General features: G+C 41.3%; 1 long non-coding RNA gene across 1 annotated transcript in view; it reads right to left on the minus strand.

The window, feature by feature from the left end:
- The window catches only part of LOC122465076, a 28,661-nt gene extending 7,733 nt beyond the window's left edge, over positions 1-20,928 (minus strand). The window contains exons 1-2 of the long non-coding RNA XR_006289642.1: positions 20,756-20,928; positions 18,649-18,651 (exon numbers count right to left, since the gene is read on the minus strand). This is a non-coding gene — a long non-coding RNA (uncharacterized LOC122465076). The remainder of the gene's footprint in view (positions 1-18,648; positions 18,652-20,755) is intronic.
- Positions 20,929-21,905: the final 977 nt, after the last annotated feature.

Consider the following 21,905-nt stretch of genomic DNA (forward strand, 5'->3'; position numbering starts at 1 on the left):
ATGCCTATAAAACCGGTCTGCTTGCTAAGGTTTAGCCATTAAACAGAATATTGGGTGGAGGCATGCCATCTATCATGGCAGTTATCAGAGCATGCAAGATCTCTGGTTCTAATTATAGCTGTACAAAAACCAAAGTGCTTTAACCAGTCATCAGACATGTACACTGGCCCATTAGTTCATGTTGCTTGAGTAGGCTGCTATGTGCAATATCTGAGTATCTCTGCTTAACCGATCTTCAGTCTCCTGTTTGTGGTCTTGTGTATTATCGAGATCACTGGATATATGCAATATTACACTAATTTGGTTCATTAATGGCTTGAACCTGTCAAATTGACAAATCTATTAATATAACTGGCACTATTACGTGTTTAAAAGGTCAGTTTATTTTAATTTAAAAAAAAAACCCTCAACAAATCTCTTCAGCTTTCAAAACTTTAAGTGAAGAAACAGTCCATGGAAAAGTATAAATGTTTTCCTCTTTTCTTTCTGTCAAACTGGTCACTTTTAAAGTAAAGAAGTGTTCAAATAGTAGATATTTATTCTCTGAAATGCAACAGCAAAATTAAAGTGCAATATTGGTTAAGTGAAGTGTAGACACAGCAACACAATTCTTAGTTCTCATGCCCAGATTTCTCATAAGCAGTCTCCACTGAATTTAGTTGCGGTTGAAACAGTTGAATCGCAGGTCACTGTTAAATTTCACACTGCCAAAGCTAGGAAACTTACCATAAACCTGTTAATGAAATGATCAGACTGGCATACTTACTATGTTCAATCTTAGGTGAACAGATATCTGACCATCTAGTCTCCAGATATCAGGAACAATCTTGGAGAAATTCATACTTTCTTTATCCATACCTGAAGTTAAAGCTGTATCCAGGCTTCAGCCATGTGTCACTCTCTAAGATGCTGAATTTATTTGGGGGTAGAGATAAGAAAAAGTCTTCCTGGTTCTTAGTCACAAAGTATGGTCTAATGCAGATGTGGCATCCTATTTTTAAAACCTTAATTTGCCCAGCCACCATGGCTGTTCTCTATGTAGGAGTCGTTAAAGTAATGAGTGAGCTTTCAGTATGGGAATTTGAGAAGCACTTTAACTGTGGAAGAGAATGAAGTAGGAAAATCTGAACTTCTGGACATATTGAAGACTAAATGAACTGAGTGGAAGTTCATTTTTTTTGACCTACCACCTCCATCCTAAATCATAATCCCTAGGTTTCTTCAATGCCTTGAGTCAATGGCAACAACTCAGCCCTTGAGAATCTATATAATAAACAAAAACAACCAGGAGTCCTAGTGGCACCTTGGAGACTAACAAACTTATTTGGGAATAAGCTTTCGTGGGCTAAAACCCACTTCATCAGATGCACGGAGTGGAAAATACAGTAGCAGGGGTGTGTGTGTATATATATACACATGGTACATGAAAAGATGGGAGTTGCCTTACCAAGTGGGGGGTCAGTGCTTACGAGAATTCAGTTAACAGTAGAATACCAAGAGAGGAAAACACTTTTGTAGTGGTAATGAGGGTGGCCCATTTCAAACAGTTGACAAGAAGGTGTGACTAATGGTAGGGGGAAATTTGTTTTTGTAATGACCCATCCACTCCCAGTCTTTAATCAGGCCTGATTTGATGGTGTCCAGTTTGCAAATTAATTCCAGTTCTTCAGTTTCTCATTGGAGTCTCTTTTTGAAGTTTTTTGTTGTTGAATTGCCACTTTTAAGTCTTTTGCTTAGAGACTGTCCGGTTTGGCCAATGTACATGGCAGAGGGGCACCAAACCAGATGGTCTCTATGCAAAAGAATAAATGGACACAAATCTGACAGGAATTATAACATTCAAAAGCCAGTAGGAGAACACTTCAGCCTCCCTGGACACAATAACAGAAGCTAGAACATTCTGGGTCTGTATTTCTTATAGGTACGGAACACAGTATATAGCAAAATGTCTGAGAGAAATTATGTATTCAAGCGTAGTTTCATTATTTGACAGAGTATGAAAGTCCTGTACTGTGGACAGAATGGTACACTGAAAATATGAAACATGCCAATTTTCATCTGGCATATAATTAAGACAATTTAAAGAAGCTGTGCCTGTGTAATCAATGTCTGTTTATAAAGATCTGTATGAAAATGATGGAGAGTGGATGTGGGTTTTTTTGGTAACCTCTATCAATTGTGGCTTGTATTCAAAAATGAATTACCAAGAAATTAGGGTACCTACATATATATGGGTTTTTAACACATACTACCTTGGATTCTTTTACCAGCACCTGAAATAATACTGTTCCTTCAGTACAAAGACTTGCTTAAAATCCTTTTTTATGCTGTTTATGTATTAGTATGAATACACTTCAAGTTCTATTTCACTGCCTCAAATAAACGTGCATACAAAATGTTTCCTGGAGTGAGTTACTTAAGCTGCTGCCACTGCCTTATCTGGGCAAGGGCCCTATATTGAATGGAAAGGGGCTGGGATATGTATGGGCAGAAGAGCAGCTTTTACACCTCTGCCCTTCAGCTACTGCATGTATGGGAGGAAGGATGGGCAGGGGTGGCCACTAACACTTTCTTTCCTTCTACTCTATGAAGGAAGGATACAAATCCTGTCTCCCAGGCTCACTTGCTGTCCCCATCATCCAGTGAAGCACACCAACTTCCTGAGATTGATTTCAGAGAGTACTGGCCACCACGGAATAGTGTCACCAAGACTCCTTGCTATAGTATGGCTACAGAAATATTGATCTTTGCAACTCTCAAGATCTATAGACTAAGGGGGCTGAATCCATTCTTGTTCTGTGAGGATTTGCTGAGTAGCCTGACACCTGCTGCTCTCTTAGCAAAAGCAGCCCTAATTAACCAATTTCTTGAACTATAAATGATTAGTCAAAGGTCTGGTAAATTATTGCCATATCCTAAATCAAATGTATGGCAATATAAATATTAAGGCTGTTGATTAATCACAGTTAACTCACATGATTAACTCAAAAAAATCACAAAAAAATTAATTGTGATTAATCACATTGTTAAACAATAGGATACCAACTGAAATTTATTAAATATTTTGGATGTTTTTCTACATTTTCAAATACATCTATTTCAATTACAATACAGAATACAAAGTGTACAGTGCTCACTTTATATTTTTGATTACATATATTTGTACTGTAAAAATGATTTAAAAATAGTATTTTTCAATTCACCTCATACAAGTACTGTAGTGCAATCTCTTTATCATGAAAGTGAAACTTACAAATGTCTGGGGGGTTGTTACATAACTGCACTCAAAAAAAAAAAATGTAAAATTTTGGAGCATGGATGGCCAGCCTGAGAAGGAGCCAGAATTTACCAATGTACCTTGCCAAAGAGCCACAGTAATATGTCAGCAGCCCCCCATCAGCTCCTCCCCCAGCCCCGGCTCCAAGCTCCTCCTGCCCACCGGCAGCCCTGCTGATCAGCGTCTCCTGCTCCCTCCCTGCACCTCCCGATCACCTGTTTTGTGGTGTGCAGGAGGCTTTGGGGAGGGGAGGGGGGCAGAGCCAGGGGTTGAGCAGTGAGCATCCACCGACACATTGGAAAGTTGGTGCCTGTAGCTTCAGCCTCGGAGTTGGTGCCTGTACAAGGAGCCGCATATTGCTCTGGAGCCACAGGTTGGCCACCACTGCTTTAGAGCTGACAAGTCCACTCGGTTCTTGTTCAGCCAATCGCTAAGAGAAATGTTTGTTTACATTTACAGGAGATAATGCTGCCCACTTCTTACTTACAATGTCATCTGAAAGTAAGAACAAGCATTCACATGGCAGTGTTGTAGCTGGTGTCGCAAGATATTTATGTGCCAGATGTGCTAAAGATTCATATGCCTCTTCATGCTTTAGCCATCGTTCCAGAGGACATGCTTCCATGCTGATGACGCTTATTAAAAAAATAATGCAGTAATTAAATTTGTGACTGAACTCTTTGGGGGAGAATTGTATGTCTCCTGCTCTGTTTTACCCACATTCTGCCAAATATTTCATGTTATAGCAGTTTTGGATGATGGCTCAGCATGTTCATTTTAAGAACACTTTCACTGCAAATTTGACAAAATGCAAAGAAGATACCAATGTGAAATTTCTAAAGATAACTACTGCACTTGACCCAAGCTTAAAGAATCTGAAGTGCCTTCCAAAATCTGAGAGGGACAAGATGTGGAGCATGCTTTCAGAAGTCTTAAAAGAGCAACACTCTGATGCAGAAACTACAGAACCCAAACCACCAAAAAAAGAAAATCAACCTTCTGCTGGTGGCATCTGACTCATGATGATGAAGATGAACATGCATCGGTCTACACTGCTTTGGATGGTTATCAAGCAGAAACCGTCATCAGCATGGACGCAGATCCACTGGAATGGTGGCTGAAGCATGAAGGGTCATATGAATCTTCAGTGCATCTGGCATGTAAATATCTTGTGATGCCGGCTACAACAGTGCCATGTAAATGCCTGTTCTCACTTTCAGGTGACATTGTAAACAAGAAGCAGGCAGCATTATCTTCTGCAAATGTAAACAAACTTGTTTGTCTGAGCAATTGGCTGAACAAGAAGTAGGACTGAGTGCACTTGCAGGCTCTAAAGTTTTACATTGTTTTATTTTTGAATGCAGCGGGGGGTTTTGTACATAATTCTACATATGTAAGTTCAACTTTCATAAAGAGATTGCACTACAATACTTAGTATTTTTCAATTTACCTCATACATTTATTTTACAGTACAAATATTTGTAATAAAATAAAGTGAGCACTGTACACTTTGTATTCTGTGTTGTAATTGAAATTAACATATTTGAAAATGTATAAAATGTCCAAAAATATTTAAATAAACAGCATTCTGTGGTTTAACAGCATGATTAATCGCAATTAATTTTCTTAATCGTGATTCATTTTTTTAATAGTTTGACAGCCTGTATATATGTATGTATATATATATATATATACACACACACACATATATATAAGTGGGGGACATGATCACACAGGAAGCCATCATGCTATATAACTAAGTGCTAAACTATTTACTAATTTCAATGTATATACCTGCTGTAACTTAAAAAAAACAACCACCCCTCCTCTTGCTTTAGGCCTTCCTTGACATATTTAAAAATACAGTTAAACTATATCTAGAATCAGCCCATAAATTGATAGGTCAGAACCCAGCAACTGAAAAACATTTCAGCAGACTCCTTCCATTCTGAGAGCAGGATCTGGTGGTGTTTTTAGACCATACCTAGTACAATGGTGTCTTGATTTTGGCTGGGCCCTCAGAAATATAAAATGATGGCCACAGGAAATGCACCATACTGGTTTCTTGGCCCTGAGGAAACCAGCTATATTCAGCAAGGGTTTTATTCAAAGAGAATTCTTTTCTTCTAGCTATGAACAAGCTACTAGAATCAAAGAAAGAACAGAATTTCACCCGCATCCTAATTCCAGCTCCCCCAGTGAGTTGTTGTGTAACCTGGGATGAGTCACTTTATCTGGCTGTTTACTGTCCACACCCTTGTATTTTAGATTGTTGGCTCTTCTGGGCAGGAGCTGACTCCAGAGTATTAGTATGATGCCTAGCACTATGGGGGAACAATTTTAGTGGGGGGTCTGTAGGAACTAGTGTACTACTACAGCTAATCCAGTCACATAAGGTTCAGGCCAGTTCTATGATCCTGAGTAGTGGCCTGCTCTGTCTCCTGAACTCCCTACTCCTTCCTTTGACCACCTCCACAAGGGGGGGGAAAACGGAGCAGAAATTCTCTCCACATTGGTCAGAGGGGACCAGTTGGTGATCCCACACCCTGTTACAATGACTTCATTTATATAAGCTTACAGTGCTATAGAAGTGATTTTAAACACAAATGTCCATTTGGCCTGAATTCTAAACCAGTTAATGATAAAATACACAATAATCCTTGCTACTTCACAGTGAAACAATTTGAGGGTCCCAGAGGATGTGGGAGGTGCGTGGCTTGGAGGCAGGGATGGGAATGGCTACTATCTATCTACCTGCCTGATTCTGCTAATAGACTCTGTGTTCCTTAGTCCACTAGGAAAAATTTATGCATTCAGGAACTCAAATTTGCTTTATTTTTTTGGAGGTTTTCCCAGAAGTCCATAGTTCTGTACATTTAATCCTCCCCTCACTGAGCAGAACTTGTTTACTCCCCCATAGCAATGGCCAGAGCTAGCAGACTTTTTTTGATCAGCTACAAGTCTCCAGAAAGTGGTTAGAATTGGGGGGGGGGGTGTTTGTGAGGGGAAGGTGACTCCTTGTTTTGTGTAGGTATCCCTAAGAACTGGAGAGTCATTTGGTCACATATTTCCCCCACCATGCCTTCTCTCAGTATGTGAGGTGTTGTTTCTAAAAGAATGAAAATAGCAGTGGGGTGGAGTGTAAATATGTGACCAATGACTCTCCAGTGCTTAGGGATACCTACACAAAAGTAGCACGGGTGGGAGGGAAGTTCTGCAGGCTTGGGTGTCTTTGACCTTATCTTCACTGCTTTAAAAATCTCAGAGTGCTTTTTAACCTCAGAGTGACTAATGAATGTGCGCTATCCTGAGGTAAAACAATAGTGAAACCAACTTCATTTTGCCTAGTTTACCTCCAGGTAAAACTGAAGTGTCTTGATTTCATTGTGTTTTTTACCTTGGAATGGCTCAAATACATTAGTTATGCTGAGGTTAAAAATACACTTTTTTAGCCATGAAGACAAGGTATTTTAATGGTTTTTGGGGGGTTTTGGAATCATTTTTGTCTGTCTGGGACACTGGGTCAAATAGGGTAGAGGTTGGAAGAAACTTTACTTTAAGACACATCTTCACCAGGCTCTTCTTGAATCACCCCGGTATCAGAGGCTAGAATCCTGAATAGAGATGCAGAGTTATTTCTGCTTACTGACTATTCCAGATCAGGTGAGTCTTTTGTCCTGTTCAGCGATGGTCAGCTGTGTGTCTGGAATTACCAGTGAGGAATCTAAGAGTTGAACAGGAGCTTCTGGATGGTTGTACCAGGGATCATCCGCGTGGATTTTGAAGTGTCCAAAGCTGATTCAGAGATTTCAAGCCCAAAAGGAATTATTATGGTTATCTAATTTGACTTCCTTCATAACAGCAACCATTGAATTTTACCCTGTAATTCTCACATCAAGCTAAATAACTTGTGGTTGAACCAGAGCTTATCTTTCAGGAAGAAATCTGATCTTGACTTAAAAACGCCAAATGATGGAGAATCCACAATCTCACTTGGTAAACTGTTCCAATGGTTAATTACCCCATCCCTAAAAATTTACACATTATTTTCAGTTTGAATTTGTCTAGCTTTCAAGGTCAATATCTCATTGTAAGGTGTATTTTCCTTGAATTGTTCTTGTAGTTTGTTTTTAGCCCTATCCGTTAGCCAAGTTCTTAACCTATTTAAGATGATGTCTTGCGAACTTCACCATGTTAGACAGCCCTTTTGGGAAGCTTTTGGTTGCTGGAAGTTTTTAGAGTGTTAGGATGCACAGACTAGTCTAGTTTCTAAACTCCTTTTGTACACTCTGTCATGATGATGTACAACAAAATACATAGGTGGCATCCTTCTGGGTTGAGACCAAACTTATTTTTTATTTACTCTTTAATATGGCAGCCTATTCCAGTGCTTAACTACCCCTACATTTAAAAGCTTTTTAAGTATCTAACCTAAATCTTCCTTGCTGTAGATTAACCCCATTATTTGTCCGGCTTTCAGTGGATATGGAGACCAACTGATCACAGTCCTCTTTAGAATAGCTCTTAACATCTTTGAAGAATTATCAGGTCTCCCCTCAGTTGTTTTTTCTCAAGACTAAATTGTGATGTTGCACCCCATATTCTTAATACAGATATTGTTGTAATATGAATATGGCATAACTAAGATATGTTTTACACGGGACGGGTCATGTGAGGTATCATTGGAAAGATTATGATTTTCTGAATGTGATTATCCAATTTTTATGCATGTATCAGTTCTGCATCTGAAGTTAGGAATAGTGACTATGTAACAATTACAATGGTGTATGTACTTGGGGAAACACCCACCAGACAGTAGGCAAACAGCCTGAATGGGCTATTAGCATGGGTCTTTGAAGATGCTGATCTCTCATCTTCCTGGAGTTCCTTCCTGTGGACATACAAATAAACCTTGTCTCATGGCTTTAACTCTGCAAGGTCATGTGATTATGTCACCTGGTACGGAGTACCACCTTGGACTCTGCTGATATTTTTCCACTGGAAACAAAGGATTCCCACCTTATGTAAATCCTATTTAAGGCTGGGAAGTGAGTCATTCAGGGCTCTTCTCCATTGCCTCCCTGCCCAAGAAGAAAAACTGCTGAAAGCCCCTGAAGAGACAAAGGAACTAAGTTGGGGAAAGGCAAGGGCTCAGTCCAGGCTGAGACAGGGGGTCTAGTCTCTGAAGAGAAATAACGAAATCTAACCTGCAGAAACTCTGCAACCTGCCTAAAACAACATTTAGGGTGAGCAATTACTGTTTGTAACCTGTTTCTTTAGTGAATTAAGCTTAGCTTGCATATTTTGTTTTACTTGCTCACTAATCTGTTTTGTTCTGTTTGCTATCCCTTATAATCACATAAAATTGACCTTTTGTAGTTAATAAACTTATTTTTTGTTGATTTCAAAACCCAGTTTGTGCAATTCATATCTGGGGGGTGGGGGTCAGGGGTAAAGAGCTGTGCATATCTCCCTCCACATTGAGGGAGGGGGCGGGCGATTTTTATGAGCTTACGCTATATAGATCTCTATACAGTGCAAGACAATATAATTTTGGGTTTATACTCCAGAGGGTGTGTCCACAGGAGAGCTGAGCATTCTCCTAGCTGAGCCCTCCCACAGAGAGCTAATTGCAGACTCTATGTGATTCTACAGCTGGGTGTGTCCCTGCCTGTGTGTGTGCTGGAAAGGGGCTGGAGAGCCTGTCACAGCAGCACAGAGTAAGGAAAACTAGTAGGACAGGTGGGATCCCAGCACATCCAGTGGCACCCTGAAAGGTGGGGCCAACCCGTCACAAAAACATACCCAGATCTTTTTTTTACTTTTCCTCATAGGATACATTTTCTAAAATTTTTATCATTTTTGTTGCTCTCCTCTGGACTCTCTCCAATTTATTCACATCTTTCCTAAAGAGTGGTGCCCAGAACCTGACACAGTACTCCATATGAGGCCTCATGAGTCCTGAGTAAAGTGGGACAGTTACCTCCTATGTCTTACACACTACATTCCTGTTAATATACCCCAGAATATTAGCGTTTTTTATAACTGTACCATATTGTTGACTCATATTCAGTTGCGATCGCTATAACCACCAGATCCTCTTCAGCAATACTACTGCCTGCCCAGTTATTTCCCATTGTGTAGTTGTGCACTTGATTTTTTTCCCTTCCTAAATGTAGTACTTTGTTCTTTTCTTTATTGAATTCATCTGGTTGATTTCAAACTAATTCCCCAGTTTATCAAATCATTTGGAATTCTAATCCTGTCCTCCAAAATGCTAGCAAAACCTCCCAGCTTGGTGTTATAAGTGTATTCTCCACTCCATTATCTAAGTCATTAATGAAAATATTGACTCAAACCAGACCCCGGACAGATCCTTGTGGGACCCCATTAAATGCACGCTCCAATTTGACAGTGAACTTAAGAACATAAGAACAGCCATACTGGGTCAGACCAAAGGTCCATCAAGCTCAGTATCCTGTCCTCTGATAGTGACCAATAGCAGGTGCCCCAAAGCGAATGAACAAACAGATTATAATCAAGTGATCCATGGCCTGTCACCCAATCCCAACTTCTGGCAAATTGAGGCTAGGGACACCATTCCTGCCCATCCTGGCTAATAGCAATTGATGGACCTATCTTCCATGAATCTATCTAGCTCCCTTTTGAACTCCATTATAGTATTGGCCTTCACAACATGGTCTGGCAAGGAGTTCCAGAGGTTGACAGTGCATTGCGTGAAAAAATACTTTTTTGTGTTTGTTTTAAACCTGCTACCTATTCATTTCATTTGACGGCCCCTTGTTCTTGTATTATGAGAAGGAGTAAATAACACTTCCTTATTTACTTTCTCTCTACCACTCATGATTTTATAGACCTATATCATATCCCCCCTTAGTCGCCTCTTTTCCAAGCTGAAAAGTCCCAGGTTTATTAATCTCTCCTCATAAGGAAGGCGTTTTATACCCCTAATCATTTTTGTGGCCCTTTTCTGAACCTTTTCCAATTCCAAGATATCGTTTTTGAGATGGGGTGACCACATCTGCATGCAGTATTCAAGGTGTGGGTGTACCATGGATTTATATAGAGGCAATATGATATTTTCTGTCTTATTATCTATCCCTTTCTTGATGATTCCCAACATTTTGTTCGCTTTTTTGACTGGTACTGCCCATTGAGTGGATGATTTCAGAGAACTATCCACAATGACTCCAAGATCTCTTTCTTGAGTGGTAACAGCTAATTTAGACCCCATCATTGAATATGTAGAGCTAGGATTATGTTTTCCGATGTGCATTACTTTGCATTTATCAACATGATCATTCCCCTCTATTTGGCATTGGTGAGGCCTCATCTGGAGTACTGTGTCCAGTTTTGGGCCCCACACTACAAGAAGGGTGTGGAAAAATTGGAAAGAGTACAGCGGAGGGCAACAAAAATGATTAGGGGGCTGGAGCCCATTACTTATGAGGAGAGGCTGAGGGAACTGGGATTATTTAGTCTGCGGAAGAGAAGAATGAGGGGGGATTTGATAGCTGCTTTCAACTACCTAAATGGGGGTTCCAAAGAGGATGGATCTAGACTGTTCTCAGTGGTAACAGATGTCAGAACAAGGAATAATGGTCTCAAGTTGCAGTGGGGGAGGTTTAGGTTGGATATTAGGAAAAACTTTTTCACTAGGAGGGTGGTGAAGCACTGGAATGGGTTACCTAGGGAGGTGGTGGAATCTCCTTCTTTAGAAGTTTTTAAGGTCAGGCTTGACAAAGCCCTGGCTGGGATGATTTAGTTGGGGATTAGGTCTTGCTTTGAGCAGGGGGTTGGACTAGATGACCTCCTGAGGTCCCTCCCAACCCTGATATTCTATGATTAAATTTCATCTGCCATTTTGTTGCCCAGTCACCCAGTTTTGTGAGATCCTTTTGTAGCTGTTCGCAGTCTGCCTGGGACTTAACTATCTTGAGTAGTTTTGTATCATCTGCATATTTTACCATCTCACTGTTTACCTCTTTTTCTAGATCATTTATGAATATATTAAATAGGACTGGGCCTAGTACAAATCCCTGGGGGATACCACTATTTACCTCTCTCCATTCTGAAAACTGACCATTTATTCCTACCCTTTGTTTCCTATCTTTTAACCAGTTACCAATGCATGAGAGAACCTTCCCTCTTATCCCATGACTGCTTATTTTGCTTAAGAGCCTTTTGTGAGGGACCTTGTCAAAGGCTTGCTGAAAATCTAAATACACTGGATCTCCTTTGTCCGCATGCTTATTGACCCCCTCAAAGAATTCTAGTAGATTGGTGAGGCAAAAACCATGTTGACTATTTCCCAACAAATTATGTTTATCTATGTGTTTGATAATTTTGTTCTTTACGATAGTTTCAACCAATTTGCCTGGTACGGAAGTGAGACTTACTGGCCTGTAGTTGCCAGAGTCACCTCTGGAGCCCTTTTAAAAATTGGCATCACATTAGCTATGCTCCAGTCATTTGGTACAGAAGCTGATTTAAATGCTAGGTTACAGATGTCAATTAGTAGTCCTGCAATTTCACATTTGAGTTCCTTCAGAACTCCTGGGTGAATATCATCAGGTCCTGGAGACTTATTACTGTTTAGTTTATCAATTTGTCCAAAACCTCCTCTAATGACACCTCAATTTGGGACAGTTCCTCAGATCTGTCACCCAAAAAGAATGGCTCAGGTTTGGGAATCTCCCTCATATCCTCAACAGTGAAGACTGATGGAAAGAATTCATTTAATTTCTCCTTAATGGCCTTATTATCTTTGAGTGCTCCTTTAGCATCTTGATCGTCAAGTGGCCCCACTGGTTGTTTAGCAGGCTTTCTGCTTCTGATGTATTTAAAAAATTTTTTGCTATTACTTTTGGAGTCTTTGGCTAGCTGTTCTTCAAATTCTATTTTGGTCTTTCTAATTATATTTTTATACTTCATTTGCCAGAGTTTATGCTCTTTTCTATTTCCCTCTTTAGGATTTATCTTCCACTTTTTAAAAGATGCCTTTTTGCCTCTCACTGCTTCTTTTACTTTGTTGTTTAACCATGGCGGCTCTTTTTTGGCTCACTTACTATGTTTTTTAAATTGGGGTATACATTTAAGTTAAGCCTCTATTATGGTGTCTTTAAAAAGTTTCCATGCAGCTTGCAGGGATTTTACTTTTGGTACTGTAGCTTTTTATTTCTATTTCACTGACTCATTTTTGTGTAGTTCCCCTTTCTGAAATTAAATGCTACAGCTGTTGGGTCAATGCTACAGTGTTGGTAGCATGTAATAAACCACTGATAACTACTCTCTGAGTATGGTCTTTCAACCAGTTGTGCACCTAAGTTATAGTAACTCCATCTAGACCACATTTCCCTAGTTTGCGTAGGAGAATACGTGGGACTGTATCAAATGCTTTACTAAAATCAAGATATGTCTACAGCTTCCCTAATATCCATTAGGCCAGTAAGCTTCTCAAAGAAGGAAATTAGGTGGGTTTGGCATGATTTGTTCTTAACAAATCCATGTTGGCTGTTATTTATCGCCCTATTATCATCTATGTGCTTACAAAATAATTGCTTAATCATTTGTTCCAGTATCTTTCCAGGGATTGGAGTTAGTCTGACTGGTGTATTATTCTCTGGGCTCTCTTGTGTTTCTCATTTTAAAGATAGGTACAATATTTGCCCTTCTCCAGTCCTCTAGAAGCTCATTTGTCCTCCATAAGTTCTCAAAGAAAATTGCTAACACTCCTGAGATTGTTTCAGCTGGTTCCTTAAGTAACCTAGAGTGCATTTCATCAGGGCCTATCAGCTTGTTCATATACCCTTAGGTATGAATGACTTAAAATTATTAAATGCAGAAACTAGATGAGACAGCTTGGCAATTCCTTACTTATGTAGCAAGGAATAGGAGCTTGTTCTCTGGAGCTCTGGGACAACTGTACAAATAGATTGTGTTAAAAATATTACTGCTGTGTCATATCATTTTAGAATACCACTGGCAAAAAGATTGTTTAAGTACAGGACCACCTCACAAACATATGGACCATAGTATAATATTCATTCTTAATTCTAAATTACAATGCTAACATGCCTTAAACAGTCTGAGTTCACACTAGGTCAATATCTTCAACCTTTTAAAATCTGAGAGATTCCTTATGTTTGTGAGAGTGTTTGAATGACTCACACAGAAATAGTTACACTGCACAGGATGATTACTCCCTACCTTTGTCCTTCATATAGTATCTGGCCACTTAAGTCCTAGTGCTTTTTAAGCTATTTTTATAAGCAGACAGCTTTGCTTGAAACTTAAAAATTAGGATTGCTTCATTCAAAAATTCTTTGCCTCTGTGTACTCAAAACCATCACCTTCCAACATTCAGTATTTTAACAACCACTCTGAAAACCATTGTTTAAAATAACTTGAAGTCTGATTGCCTGTCATGCTGCCATTGGTTTGTTTTTTAACAACTTTGTGCAAAGTACAGTTGATTACAGTTAGTGTAATTCATAGTGGTTTTTATTCATAGTGCCACCACTATCTTTGGCACTTAATCAGAAGACATTAAGACAAGACCCCTGACCCAAAGATGTGGGGGGTAGAAGGTGAAAAGAAGTAATGTTGACTGGCAAAATTAAATATGTGACTTGCTAGTTCTGTGATTTTTGTATATATTTTGTGTATCATTTTAATAAATTGAAATATTATAGACGTGTTTGGCCTAGGATTTATAGGCCTGTTTCTGACATTGCGAAATAAATGAATGAGTGGTTTTTTTCTTAAATTAAAATCTTCTGTGACAAACTAGGGGTTTCCTCTGTTTTTTGTTGGGCCACCACCATTTTCAATTGATGGCAACGCCCTTTGGCCTTTGGCTGCAGCGGCACAGGAGCCAGCAAACAGAGCTGTAAACAGGGGAGTTTGAGTGGGAGTTCTGTTGGAGGAGAAGAATAACAGGATTTAGGTGGGAAGGATATGACAGATACAGAGGTGGCAGTGGGAGTGACCCATGTAGCAGATGACACAATGAAGATGACTGGATGTGGAAGCTGTGGTATGTACATGATCCTGGAGGGGGCACCTGGTAAGAGTTTTGTCTGCATGAAGTGCCGTCTGATAGAGCTGATGGAGGAAAAGATCCGAGGTTTGGAGATGCAGGTGGAAAGTCTGGTAGAGTTTAGGAAGGGGTTTGAGCAGATTATGGAGCCAAGACATGAGGTATCTGAAGGGAAAAGCTCAGACTTGCAGATGGAAGCAGGACTAAGGAATTCTGAGGGGAGACTGGGTGAGGAAAGTGGTCAGTGGAAGCATGTGACTAAAAGAACTAGGCAGAGGAAAAGGCGGGCTAAGGAGAAAGGAGAAATAGAGCTTAAGAATAGGTTTGCAGAGTTGGAAAATGAAGAAGGGGCTCAGCAGGTGGTCACTGAAGGTGACAGGGCAAGGAAGAAGAGAAGAGAGGTTAGTCCTATAGGAAAAGGGGAAGAGTTAATGGAGATTACACCAAATATGAGCCCCAGGAGGATACAGGATGGGTTAAAAAGGATTACAAGGGAGAATGGGAATGGAAAGAACTTGCAGCCAGAGGGAACAGGGGATAGACTGGAGAATAGCACCGTCACTAGGAAAAGGCAGGTCTATGTGATTGGGGACTCTTTACTGAGAAGAATAGATAGGCCTGTAACCAGAGCTGATCCAGAAAATAGGAGGGTGTGCTGTCTTCCGGGTGCTAAGATACGGGATGTAGACCTGAGGTTGAAAAGGATTCTAAAGGGAGCGGGAAAGAATCCCCTAATTATCCTTCATGTGGGAACAAATGATACGGCTAGATTCTCGCTGGAGAGTATTAAGGGAGACTATGCTAGGCTGGGGAGGACGCTTAAGGAAATTGAGGCTCAGGTGATCTTTAGTGGGATTCTGCCTGTTCCTAGAGAAGGGCAACAAAGGTGTGACAAGATTATGACTATCAATAGATGGCTTAGGCAGTGGTGCTATAAGGAGGGCTTTGGGATGTATGGCCATTGGGAGGCATTCATGGATAGAGGACAGTTCTCTCGGGATGGACTTCATCTGAGTAGGGAAGGAAATAGACTTCTAGGATGGAGGCTGGCACAACTGATTAAGAGAGCTTTAAACTAGGAATTTGGGGGAGATGGTTGGGAGATGTCCAGGTAATCTCCACGCCAGAATTCAGCATAGAGTGGAAAGAAAATGAAGTAAGAGTGGATACAGCTGTAGGTAGGAGGATGGGCAGTGTAGATACAAGTCTAATAGGTTATACTGGTAGTAAAATAACCGTGCCTAATAGGGTACAGAATGTGAGTGAGGCTAAACAGCAAAAATTAAGATGTTTGTACACTAATGCAAGGAGCCTAGGTAACAAAATGGAGGAACTAGAGTTACTGGTGCAGGAAGTGAAACCAGATATTATAGGTATAACAGAGACCTGGTGGAATAGTAGTCATGACTGGGCTACAGGTATTGAAGGGTATGTGCTGTTTAGGAAAGACCGAAATAAAGGTAAAGGTGGTGGAGTAGCACTGTATATCAATGATGAGATAGAATGTAAAGAAATAAGAAGCGATGAAATGGGTATGACTGAGTCTGTCTGGGCAAAAATTAAATTGGGGAAGAAAACTATTAGAGCCTCCCCTGGGATAGTGCTTGGGGTGTGCTATAGACCGCCGGGATCTAATTTGGATATGGATAGAGCCCTTTTTAATGTTTTTAATAAAGTAAATACTAATGGAAACTGTGTGATCATGGGAGACTTTAACTTCCCAGATATAGACTGGAGGACGAGTGCTAGTAATAATAATAGGGCTCAGATTTTCCTAGATGCGATAGCTGATGGATTCCTTCAGCAAGTAGTTGCTGAACCGACTAGAGGGGATGCCATTTTAGATTTGGTCTTGGTGACTAATGAGGACCTCATAGAGGAAATGGTTGTAGGGGATAATCTTGGCTCAAGTGATCATGAGCTAATTCAGTTCAAACTGAATGGAAGGATTAACAAAAATAAATCTGCAACTAGGGTTTTTGATTTCAAAAGGGCTGACTTTCAAAAATTAAGGGAATTAGTTAGGGAAGTGGATTGGACTGAAGAATTTATGGGTTTAAAGGTAGAGGAGGCCTGGGATTATTTTAAATTAAAGCTGCAGAAGCTATCGGAAGCCTGCATCCCAAGAAAGGGGAAAAAATTCATAGGCAGGAGTTGTAGACCAAGCTGGATGAGCAAGCATCTTAGAGAGGTAATTAAGAAAAAGCAGAAAGCATATAGGGAGTGGAAGAAGGGAGAGATCAGTAAGGCAAGCTACCTTATTGAGGTCAGAATATGTAGGGATAAAGTGAGACAGGCTAAAAGTCAAGTAGAGTTGGACCTTGCAAAGGGAATTAAAACCAATAGTAAAAGGTTCTATAGTCATATAAATAGGAAGAAAACAAAGAAAGAGGAAGTGGGACCGCTAAAAACTGAGGATGGAGTGGAGGTCAAGGATAATCTAGGCATGGCCCAATATCTAAACAAATACTTTGCCTCAGTCTTTAATAAGACTAAAGAGGATCTTAGGGATAATGGTAGCATGATAAATGGGAATGAGGATATGGAGGTAGACATCACCATATCTGAGGTAGAAGCGAAACTCAAACAGCTTAATGGGACTAAATCGGGGGGCCCAGATAATCTTCATCCAAGAATATTAAAAGAATTGGCACAAGAAATTGCAAGCCCATTAGCAAGAATTTTTACTGAATCTGTAAACTCAGGGGTTGTACCGTATGATTGGAGAATTGCTAACATAGTTCCTATTTTTAAGAAAGGGAAAAAAAGTGATCCGAGTAATTATAGGCCTGTTAGTTTGACATCTGTAGTATGCAAGGTCTTGGAAAAAATTTTGAAGGAGAAGGTAGTTAAGGACATTGAAGTCAATGATAAATGGGACAAAATACAACATGGTTTTACAAAAGGTAGATCGTGCCAAACCAACCTAATCTCCTTCTTTGAGAAAGTAACAGATTTTTTAGATAAAGGAAACGCAGTGGATCTAATTTACTTAGATTTTAGTAAGGCGTTTGATACGGTGCCACATGGGGAATTATTAGTTAAATTGGATAAGATGGGCATCAATAGGAAAATTGAAAGGTGGATAGGGAATTGGTTAAAGGGGAGACTACAACGGGTCCTACTGAAAGGTGAACTGTCAAGTTGGAGGGAGGTTACCAGTGGAGTTCCTCAGGGATCGGTTTTGGGACCAATCTTATTTAATCTTTTTATTACTGACCTGGGCACAAAAAGTGGGAGTGTGCTAATAAAGTTTGCAGATGATACAAAGCTGGGAGGTATTGCTAATTTAGAGAAGGACAGGGATACCCTACAGGAGGATCTGGATGACCTTGTAAACTGGAGTAATAGGAATAGGATGAAATTTAATAGTGAGAAGTGTAAGGTCATGCATTTAGGGATTAATAACAAGAATTTTAGTTATAAGCTAGGGACGCATCAACTAGAAGTAACGGAGGAGGAAAAGGACCTTGGAGTATTGGTTGATCATAGGTTGACTATGAGCTGCCAATGTGATATGGCTGTGAAAAAAGCTAATGTCGTCTTGGGATGCATCAGGAGAGGTATTTCCAGTAGGGATAAGGAGGTCTTAGTACCGTTATATAAGGCACTGGTGAGACCTCACCTGGAGTACTGTGTGCAGTTCTGGTCTCCCATGTTTAAGAAGGATGAATTCAAACTGGAACAGGTACAGAGAAGGGCTACTAGGATGATCCGAGGAATGGAAAACTTGTCTTATGAAAGGAGACTCAGGGAGCTTGGCTTGTTTAGCCTAACTAAAAGAAGGTTGAGGGGAGATATGATTGCTCTCTATAAATATATCAGAGGGATAAATACCAGAGAGGGAGAGGAATTATTTAAACTCAGTACCAATGTGGACACAAGAACAAATGGATATAAACTGGCCACTAGGAAATTTAGATTAGAAATTAGACGAAGGTTTCTAACCATCAGAGGAGTGAAGTTTTGGAATAGCCTTCCGAGGGAAGTAGTGGGGGCAAAAGATCTATCTTGCTTTAAGATTAAACTCGATAAGTTTATGGAGGAGATGGTATGATGGGATAACATGGCTTTGGTAATTAAATATTCATGGTAAATAGGCCCAATGGACTGTGATGGGTTTTAGATGGGGTAAGATCCAAGTTACCCGGGAAAGAATTTTCTGTAGTATCTGGCTGATGAATCTTGCCCATATGCTCAGGGTTTAGCTGATCGCCATATTTGGGGTCGGGAAGGAATTTTCCTCCAGGGCAGATTGGAAGGCCCTGGAGGTTTTTCGCCTTCCTCTGTAGCATGGGGCACGGGTCACTTGCTGGAGGATTCTCTGCTCCTTGAGGTCTTTAAACTACAATTTGAGGACTTCAATAGCACAGATATAGGTGTGAGGTTTTTTTGTAGGAGTGGTGGGTGAAATTCTGTGGCCTGCGTTGTGCAGGAGGTCAGACTAGATGATCATAATGGTCCCTTCTGACCTAAATATCTATGAATCTATGAATAAGAGTGTTTATGAAGTGTAGAGTGCCAGTGGCCGCTTACCTAAGGCGAAAAGGTGTGCAGATTTACCCATACCTCGACGACCGGTTAATAAAAGGCCTATCCTGGGATCAGGTACAGCGTCATCTCGACCTGGCTTGCTCCACCTGTCATGACCTGGGGTTCTTGATAAACAAAACAAAGTCAACCTTAGCTCCGACGCAGCACGGAGTTCACTGGAGCTGTCCTCGACTCTACCCAGGCCATGGCTTTCCTCCCCTAGGCCCAGTTCCAGGCCATGGCAGACCCGATCTCAGGTCACAAGCTCACCCTCTCACCACGACTCACACATGCCTGCAGCTGTTGGGTCACATGCAGCCTGTACTTACATGGTTTGGCATGCGCAACTCCACCTCTGGCCGCTGCAGGCATGGTTGGCATTGGTCTACATCCCCAACAGATACACAGCATGGACTGTGTAGTCAAAGTCCCAGACCGCGTTTGGTCACCAATAGCATGGTGGCAAAACCCTGCATGGGTGCTGGTGGGAGTCCTGTTCGCCCCCCTGCCAACAGTGACCCTTGTCTCTGATGCTTCGGACCTGGGATGAGAAGCCCACCTAGGTGATCTCAACACACAAAGGCGTTGGTCTTGCCGTGATTGTTCACTACACATTAGTGTCAGAGAGCTCAGAGTGGTCCACTTGGCCTGCCATGTCTTCCTACCTCACCTGGAGAACAGGGTGGTCCAGGTCTGGATGGACAATACAGTGGCTATGTTCTATATCAACAAGCAAGGCAAAGCCAGGTCATCTGCTCTTTGCCAGGAAGCCCTCAGGCTATGGGACTTCTGAGTGCAATATGACATCCATCTTGTAGCCGCGCACCTCCCCGGGGCCAAGAATGGTTTGGCAGATTATCTCAGCGGGACATTTTCATCTTGCCATGAACGGTCTCAGCATTCAGAGGTGGTCAGTGTGACGGGTTCAGTCACAGAGACCCCCTTGGGACTGTCACATGACATGCTGGAATTACCTCTGAGCCCATTTTTCCCTGCCACCTTGGGACTTCCAGAACCCTGCCTTGTTAAGCCAGACATGCTAGCCTGCTGCAACACAGACCAGGTCTGGTCCACACCCCCAAAGCTGCAGACTATAACCAAAAACTGCTCAGCAAGTCACCTATCTCCAGCACCCAGACACCAGCTCCAGATGGGATCCAAACCCAAGTAGATCCGTTTTATTCTGTATAAAGCTTATACAGGGTAAATTCACTCATAAATTCAAGGTAAAGTCCTCTATAACACTGACAGAGTGAGATGCACAGCTGTTTGCTCCCCCAGGCATTAATCACTTACTTTGGGTTAATTAATAAACAAACGTGATTTTATTAAGTATAAAAAGTAGGATTTAAGTGGTTTCAAGTAATAAGAGAACAAAGTAAGTTACCAAGCAAAATAAAACAAAACACGCAAGTCTAAGCCTAATACATTTAAGAAACTGAATACAGGTAAATCTCACCCTCAGCGATGTTCCAATAAGCTTCTTTCACAGACTAGACTCCTTTTTAGTCTGGGCCCAGTCCTTTCCCTTGGTGCAATCCTTGTTAGTTCCAGCTCAGGTGGTAACTAGGGGATTTCTCATGACTGGCAGCTCCCTTTGTTCTGTTCCACCCCCTTTTATATCTTTGGCACAAGGCGGGAATCCTTTGTTTCTCTCTGGGTTCCCACCCCTCCTTCTAAATGGAAAAGCAACAGGTTTAAGATGGATTTCAGTATCATGGGACCTGGTCACATGTCCTATGAGACCTCATTCTTCATTACCCATGTCACATACACAGGAAGGCTTGCAGGTAAACAAAGCCATTTACAGCCAATTGTCCCAGTCAATGGGTGCCATCAATGACTCACACTTTGCATAATTACAATAGGACCTCAGAATTAACTTCATATTTCTAGTTTTAGATACAAGAATGATATATACATACAAATAGGATGAACACACTTAGTAGATTATAAGCTTTGTAATGAAACCTTACAAAGGACCTTTTGCATAAAGAATATTCCATAATATCCACATTCCAAGCATATTTTCATAAAACATATGGAGTGCAACATCACAGTCAGCATCATCTTCCGCAGGTGGGGTACTCCCCAGGTGGATCTGTTTGCGTTCAGGGGACCCTTTCGGAGGGTCAACAGAGGCTCTCTATTGAACGCTTTCCTGCTCCCGTGGTCGGGGACTCTAATGTATGCCTTTCCCCCAGTTCCGTTGATCCACAGAGTCCTCATGAAGATCAAGCAGGCAAAGATGAGCCTCATAGTGCCAGCTTGGCCATGCCAACACAGGTTCAGCACATTGCTAGACCTCTCAGTGGCTGCTCTTCTACAGCTCCAGCTGGATTTGCTGTCACAAAAATCACAGCGCCCTCCTGCACCCAAACCTGACAGTATTGCACCTGATGGCTTGGCTGCTGCTTGGCTAAATGTGGAGGAGAAGGAGTGCTTGGCTAGAGTTCAGCAAATCTTTGTCCAGCAGAAAGCCCTCCATTAGAGCGACCTACACAGCCAAGTGGAGGCAGTTTATGTGTTGTTCCTCAAATAAAGGCATTCGGCCTGAGTGGGCTTCACCGCAGTTAATCTTGGACTACCTTCTGCACCTCAAGCTCCAAGGCCTGTCATCCATCAAGATCCATCTGGCTGCTATTTCAACTTTCCATCCGCCGCTAGAGGACAGGTTGGTTTTTGCCCATGGCATGACTGCCAGTTTCCTCAAGGGCCTTGATCACCTCTACCGACACATCAGGGACCTAGTTCCTCTGTGGGACCTAAATCTCATGCTAGCCCTGTTCAGGCACCCCTCCTTTGAGCCTCTGGTTTCACGTTCTCTCCTCCTCCTTCCTTGGAAGGTAACATTCTTGGTTGCCATAACTTTGGCCTGCTGGGTCTCTGAGATTAAGGCACCATCCTATACAGTCTTTTACAAGGACAAGGCCCAACTGCGTCCACACCTGGTCTTCCTGCCCAAGGTGGTCTCCCAGTTTCATATGGGCAGGACATTTATCTGCTCGTTTTTTTTCCAAAGCCCCATAAGTC

The sequence above is a fragment of the Chelonia mydas genome, chromosome 3, assembly GCF_015237465.2.
Source record: "Chelonia mydas isolate rCheMyd1 chromosome 3, rCheMyd1.pri.v2, whole genome shotgun sequence".
In the NCBI taxonomy this organism is placed as follows: Eukaryota; Metazoa; Chordata; order Testudines; family Cheloniidae; genus Chelonia; species Chelonia mydas.